The following is a 7,659-nucleotide window of genomic DNA, read 5'->3' as shown; positions in this document are numbered from 1 at the left end:
TTTAGTATTATTTTCACCTATATCCTTAGATTTATATATTCTTAGACTATACATTATATATTTGTGAAACTATGCTAGGTTCAATCTAGAAGTGATTAAAACTAAGAAAGTTATGTCTATCATGATTTTGACGATGACAACTTATTTTTGATAAAAATTTGTGAAGATGCAAGGAAGCACAAGATAGTTTGTTCAAACTCTTCCTCTGAATAAAGCTGAAGAGTTAGGGTTTAGTGATCACCATTGATATCCTTTAATGATGCCATCAAACTTGAAGATATGTCAAGCCTCATCTCCAAGAGGACTCAAATAAGTGCTTATATTATTGTTGTATTCTACAAAGTCTTGAAACTTCAGAGTATGAAAGAGAGGAATTATGAAAGCTCGTCTGATTGTGTCGGAGTGAGCAATGTTCACTAAAAACACAAGAGCGGTTTTGTAAAGTATTATGGCTAAATCACACACTCACTTAAATAACTTTTAAAGCCTTTATTTCTCAAAGAAAATAACCTAAATATATTTTGGAGCCTAGCTAAATGAATTGGAATTTTTCAGAATGATTAGGACATGGATTTTGAATTGTCCAGTCGATTGGAGCATATTCCCAATTGATTGAATAAGTGAAAATTGAGTCTATAATCAATTGTGATAGTCTGTTAATAAAGGATTACTACTCTTTATCAAATCTTTCGAAAATGAGCAATTATAATCGATTATTTAGGTCATCCGATCAATTGTAATAAGGACCCAATCGATTGGGCCATTAATTTTGTCCATAAATAGTTTCCTTTTTTTACCAACCTTTGGTCCATAAATAAAGGTCTCTCCATTCACTTTTTCACATCCAAAAACATGAGCTATCTCATCCTCCGAACTCTCATTCTCTCTAAAATAATTTTCTACTTTTTCTCACATTACTTTAGCGATAACACTTTAAGAAAGTCCTTGTGTTTAAATGAGGAAGCTTGTTCTAGAAAGGATAAATTTGTAAATTCAACAAGAACTCTTTTTCTCTTGAGTGAATACCTCTTCTTAAGAAGTGTTTGTTTCGGTTCCAAACTAAACTAGTTAAAAACATTATTTGGGGGATTTAGTATTAAATTACTCTTTGGTTTAAAAGATATCTCCGTGGGTTCTTAAAGATAACTAGTAGAAAATCTTCTCAATTGGTTATTGATCCAACCTGATGTAAAAGCTCTACTTGGTTCAAGATCAGCATGGTGGAAAATCTATGTTCGGTTTGTGGACAACCCTTGTAAAACACTGGTTCAGTTCAGATAATAGTATGTTCAAAACTCCGCATTGGTTCAAGATAAATCCAAATTAAATCTCGGTTTAGATTAGGGACTAACCGCTTAAAGCTTTGGTCATGTTTGGAAGAAAGACTAACCGCTGCAGTATATTGTTTGCGGTTTGGTGTGAAATAAACCTTAAACTTCATTTTTATTTGTTTCTCCTAACATTTGATTTGATAATTATTTGATATTATACCATAAGTCCCTTTTTTTATAACTAAATACAAAGTTTGTTTATGAAGGTTTAATAATGGAACTTTATTTATACCCATTATGACCATTGTTCATATAACTCCCAATAAATGTTTTTCCCATAAACTAGGCCCCTAATTGCTATCATCCTTTGTATTTTCTAAAAGTGTACAATGAACATAGCCATTTATTCTGAGGGTTATTTGTGGTGTTTAGATTTATTGATGGTTCTTAGAGAGAGTTCATCAAAGAGATGAGAAATTTTATATATGTGATTTCAGGGTGAAAATTATTTGCTTCCCATCGGTCCTCTGGATGAAGTATTTATAGGAACTCCGTGGGACTAGAATATAGATTTTTTTTACCTCCTCTTCTCCCTCAAAAACATGGAGAATAAGAAAGTTATTCTTCCTTAGATCATGGAGACGGGAGTTATTCTCTTTGACTTTTTCCTTTAGTCTGTCATACCCCAAATTTTGCCCATAAATTTTCATCTTTTTTAATTGCATCTGCATGTTATGACCATTTCATTTGATCATAGAGTCCCATAAGCATTCATCAATCAAATATAAAAAAGATGATTTCGAGGTTAAAGGAGAGGGGAAGTCAACAATTGACTTGACCTTTTTACCTCTAAATATCATTCATCTCATTCATCCATCATTTTAAGATCTTGAGACATGGTTGCATGCAAAATAAGGTTTTTGATTGAAAAATCCAACATAAAGTCAATATTTTCATGTGTTAGGAAATTTGACTAAAATTCTATGCATCATGGTTCATTGTTACCATAACCATTTAAATCATCATCACATTATTCCATTTGGTATTTCATTGATCATTATCATACATCATAATAAAAGTCAAAGAAAAGTCAACATTGCACATGTTTAAAAAATTGACTAAAGTTGCATGTTTCATTCTTCATTTTGGAAAAATAAATTTATGATCATTTAATTCATCATCATAATATTCGTTTCACATTTTGTTAATTCTTTTCGTGCATCATAAAAGAAAAGTCAAGATTATGGCACTAAAAGATAAAAAATAATCACATTTTTCATGCATAACCAATAATGCATCTCACACACTTTCAAATTCACTAAATTCACAATGTTTCAGCAATTTGGAGTGCATTACATCAAATATTTTGCATCAAATTCAAATTTCCCACAAATTCCATCAAAATTCAAGTGAAATGCACTCACACTTTTCTCATTTTTGCATAATCCTAAGTTTAACCTTTAACATAATTATAACTCTATATAATAGTTCATTTTCACATCACAAAATAATCCAAAACTCACCCTTACAATTGCCAAAACTCTACCAATTTGAAATTTTCAAAATTGAAGTTTCTTCCCTTTGAATTTTCTTTGAATTTTCACTAATTCTTTTAAGTTCTTGAGTAATTGTGTTTCCAATTTCATTGCATTTAATTTATAGAACCATTACCTACAAAAATCACTAACCAAAATAGTTCAAATCAAGATCAAAGGTTTAGATCGATTTTGAACTCGTCTTTTTATAATTTTTGGGATCTTGAATTTGGTGCTAATTTGAGACTAAAGCCTTTTTGACTCACAAAATCATAAACTCAAAAAGGAAAAATCATGAATATCAATGATAAGTGTCAAAATATAGTTATTTTGTGTATGTAAATAGTGGCACTTATCGATACTTTTTGTAACACCGTTTGAATAATTCCCCGTTTTTGTGTATATTTGTATCATTTGTGTTTTGTTACGTTTTCGCGTAAATATGTATCGTTTTTAGTTTTGTTTTCTTTTTATAGGTATTTATGCGTGTTTAGAGCTTCGAGGAATAAAGTGTCGAAGACATGACTGCAAATGCGTTTTTGAAGAAATAAAATTTTCTGTCTTGTAGAGGGCGCTTAGCACGCTTTTTTGGCGCTTAACGCGGTCTGGCAGAAAGTTTGGGGCTTAGCGCGCTTTTTTGGCGCTAAGTGCGCTCTGGCGGTTTAAGAAAAATAAAGGATAGCACACTTAGCGCGGTAGGCGTGCTTAGTGCGGTCTACGATTTTCAGTTTTTGTATTTATAGTTCAGAACATAGTTTTTAGGTTTTTTATCACCTCTTTCCCCTGTCGCTACCGCGAAAATTAACAGAGTTGCCACTAACATATTTATCCTGAAAAGGAAGGGAATGCCAGCAAACCACAAAACAAAACAACGGTCTCACGACCAGAGAAAAAAGGTAAGGGAGTCGGTTACGCGAGGGGAAGGTGCTAGCACCCTTTCGCGCCCATCGTACTCGATGGTATCCACGCTTGTGTCTAAAACTACGGGTGTGTAAACAAACTATGCTAATCTGGACTAAAATGCATGCAAAATGTAGGGAAAAGAAAGAATTGTGCTCACACAGGCCCTACCCCGCTGCCTACGTATCTGTTTTGCAGAATCAGAGCTACCGTAGCTCGGCTGACTAGTTTATGTTTGTTTTGTGTTTTTTAGGTGAACGAGTTACATTCACACTCCACTTATGCTGGGAATGGAGCGGAAATAACAAATTCTTAAGAAAATAAAATCAAAGAGTGTGGTTTGTGTTTTAAAGAAATGCATGAGGAAGACCTAGGCTAAGGGGGAAAGCTTGCTACCTAATGTTAGCATACAAAGGGTACCAGTCTAAACTAAACTATCAACCTACGGGGGGAAGCAAAATCAAACAAAGATAGCACACAAACGAGCTCCGCTTGTAAAGCAAACAAACCAACGACACTGGCCGAATGGTAGAAAGGCGGTCCCGCCATAGCCAAGGGGAGCAGCTCAACCCAAGTCAACCAAGCATTAGACCTCGCGAAAATGATCGGGCCATAGACAAGAGGAGCGAGTTCCTCTCAGCAACCAAGCCGTCACGGATCGTAAAGGAAAACGGTGCGTGCATACACCGAGCATCAACGTCGAGCAACGCGAGCTATAGGAAAAGCGGGGGTCCGGTTGCATGAACCCTTTTCCTGACATACTCGATAACAAGATCTTGTGCATGTTCGGAAACGAGGGACGCGTAGCGTGCGCATACCAAACAGACTCGATGAGACTAGGCGGGGGTTGATTACTAACCTTTTCCGCATGCCTTCCATGAGGACTTAACAGAGTGCCATATAGGACTTATTACACCGTGACTCCCTACCGGAAAGCACAAATGTAAACACACCAACAAAAACAGAGCCTCTTTCGAGGGCTTGGCCAGATGCATGTCTAGGTCCTACTTCTCATGTTATAGGATGATGCGGAAAGCGGTAAAAGGGACAAGGAGACAATACCGAACGGATAGCAAATCCGCAATGAGCTAGCAAGCGTAAGCAGAGAAGTCCGAAATACTTCGCGTAAGCCATCATCAAGCAAGGCGAGTCAGAAAGCGTCGTCGTGAAAATAAATCACGAGCGACATGTGGTACACGTCGAGCATAACCACACGAGCAACCTGCAAGAGAAACAGTCCAGACAATACAAGAGTATACATCTCAATGAATGAGAGATCAAGCGACTGGCATCGGAAATAGGTTCGTGTCCCACAAATAAAGTGGAACACGACGCAAATCAAGTCGTAAGACAAATCGCACTGGAAGCGAAATCGTGTCCCACAAATAAAGTGGGACACGAAGCAAGTCGAATCACAATTGAAGGCTCTCTCGAAGTATCTCGCACATCTCAGCAAACAAATCAGTAGTAACAAGGAAGCACGCTATAGAAAATACTAGCAATTAAGTTCTAATTAAATCCTAAACAAAAATCTAACAAACATAAATTGTTTTTTATGACATTTTTAACTAAAACTAGAATAAAACTAAGTACAAAACAATTAAATTCTAACAAGCAAAAGATATTACATGTTTTTTTTATCATCTAAAACAAATATAGAAAACAAAATCTAATTCTAACTAGAAAAGATTACATATTTTTATTCATTTTTTATCATGCAAAAGTATAAGAAAAACTATGTAAAATAAAACAAATCTAAGCACCTAAAAATACTTGAATCAGGGAGGTTTATTGTGGAATCTAGGGTGTAGGCAAGTGACTAACGCAGGGCCCAACAGAAGTTAGCCCAGAGAATGTTTTTGTAAGTTTTTAGCAATATTTATGTCAAAAAAAAAGAATATAATTGGGCTTATGGAGGACAACAATTTCGGATGGAAGGCCCAAGGTTTGATGCATTTTGGATCCACATTTTTCATCAGATTTTGATATTCACATTAATCATGTTTATGGTCCATTAATCAGATTTTATTTGCAATTAAGAAAAAATTATCATCATTAATAAAAGGAATAATCAAAAAGGGAAAGGATTAGGGTTTTACGTTTTGTGTTTGTGACCAGTGAACCTATGAAAGCTCTCCTTCCACTCTTTCACGACGAAACGCCGCCAGAGATAAACCTTCTCCTCTGATCAAAACATGGCCGCCACAAAAGGGAACCGAACTAATACACGTCTCCCTCCCTCGTCTCAGATATCTCTCCTCTCATTCTCTCCGATCAAACTCTCTGCCTCAATCTCTCTTGCTCTCCTATTTCTTCTCGCGATCTCCGATTCAATCTCTCAATTGGTTCTCCTCTCAATTTCGCTCTCAGTTCTCTCACAAACAAGTAATCGGCAGCCGGAGCATTCATGAATTTCTTTCTCCGGCGAACTCCCATCTCCGTCTCATTCTCATCTCGATACGACGCTATCTTCCGATCATCTCTTGTTTAAGACTCTCTCTCGATTCAGTCAAGTCGGATGAAGAGATGCTTGAAGGTGTGTGAAAGTTCATCAAGGAATCTGTTTCTGTTACAGATCGGTGACGATGATTCTATTCTGATGAATCGTATCAAGTTGTTACGGATGAAGCACAGGTTAACGGTGGAGGTGGTGCTTGATGATGAAGATCTGTTGATAATGATTCGAAGATGTTGGCAACGAGGAATCAAGGTAACGTATGCGTTGATCTTTTCTTCTTTCATCCAATCAGCGCTTCTTCTTCTTCTTTTTAGAGTGATTGCATTGTTGTTGCGTATGAAATTGAACGCTGTTGTTCTTGGACACAAAGATGATGCGAAGACTTATTGTTTGCAGTGTTGTGCGATGATGAAGATTGATGAACGGAGTTCTTGTTTACAGAATTCGTAATGGAAGCTTGGAGACTCGATGATAACCTTGAAGGTGCAGTTACATCAATGAGTTAATGAAGGTTGAATAGTTTGTGAAAGATTCTGGAAAAATGGAGATTGTAGACGTGAAAGTTTGTTACGATTTTTCTTTATGTGATGAGTTTCTTCTGTAACCATTTTCTGTTAGAGTTTTCTGGAGAATTCAGATGAAGAACGATGGTGGTGAAAGATGAGAGTCGAGAAGGTTGAGAGAAGATTGAAGAGGTGAAGAGATGATGATTGAAGCGTCGAGAGGTTGTGGATTTAGAGAGAAAGTTTGTTACATCTTTCTGAGTTCTCATCCTCAGTTTCTGTTATTTGAGTTTTTCTTTTGGCCGAACTGTTTACACTTGCGTTGCAGAATTCACTTGGTTTTTTTTATTAGTTGTAGGCCCTTTTTTGTATTGTTTCTTTTTTGGTATTGGTTTTGAAATTTGTAGTGAATTTTGAATGGGCTTTTGAATGTAACTTTGCACATTTGAATCTTTTCTAATGGATATGGTTTTTGAATGAAATTTCAATTTGAATCTCTTTTTGAACTTCCAAATTTTCTTGACAAACATGAACATTTGTACGGTCTCGAATAGTTTGCTCTCGTGGCATCAAGTGATCACCAATAAATTCGAATCTTTTATTTAATGAAAACCTGTCTTTAATTCTCGAACCATAAGTGATTTGAACTTCAATCAATCGATCCATTTGAAAGAACAATGATGTCTCAACTGTAATGAATCTTCAGGTCCTATATCATGCCTTGACAAAATGTCTTCCTCAATAAATGATTTTAACATAACCATAACACTTTGAGGACCTCTTTAATGGAGATAAGGATTGAGACATAGAAACACCTCCTAACATGAAGTCCAGTCATTCTATGTAGACAAACTTGTAACTTGAAGAAGTCCATGAACCAACCCTATTTAACATTTCAATGCACACAGAAGAATTGGTTGAAACAAACTTGAACGAAGATGAGAAACCCTTTTATTATTTTCTTCAATTTTCAAATGGCGAAATAAACGCCA

At 35.8% G+C, this 7,659-nt stretch overlaps 1 long non-coding RNA gene across 1 annotated transcript; it reads left to right on the top strand.

Moving 5' to 3' along the window:
- The first annotated feature begins 5,751 nt into the window (after positions 1-5,751).
- On the top strand, positions 5,752-7,127 carry LOC131620538 (uncharacterized). The gene is made up of 2 exons (XR_009289171.1): positions 5,752-6,416; positions 6,561-7,127. It is a non-coding gene; the product is annotated as an uncharacterized LOC131620538 (long non-coding RNA).
- The last annotated feature ends 532 nt before the right edge of the window (positions 7,128-7,659 follow it).

Source organism: Vicia villosa, linkage group LG7 (assembly GCF_029867415.1).
Source record: "Vicia villosa cultivar HV-30 ecotype Madison, WI linkage group LG7, Vvil1.0, whole genome shotgun sequence".
Taxonomy (NCBI): domain Eukaryota; kingdom Viridiplantae; phylum Streptophyta; class Magnoliopsida; order Fabales; family Fabaceae; genus Vicia; species Vicia villosa.
This window is presented reverse-complemented; position numbering and strand designations above follow the sequence as displayed.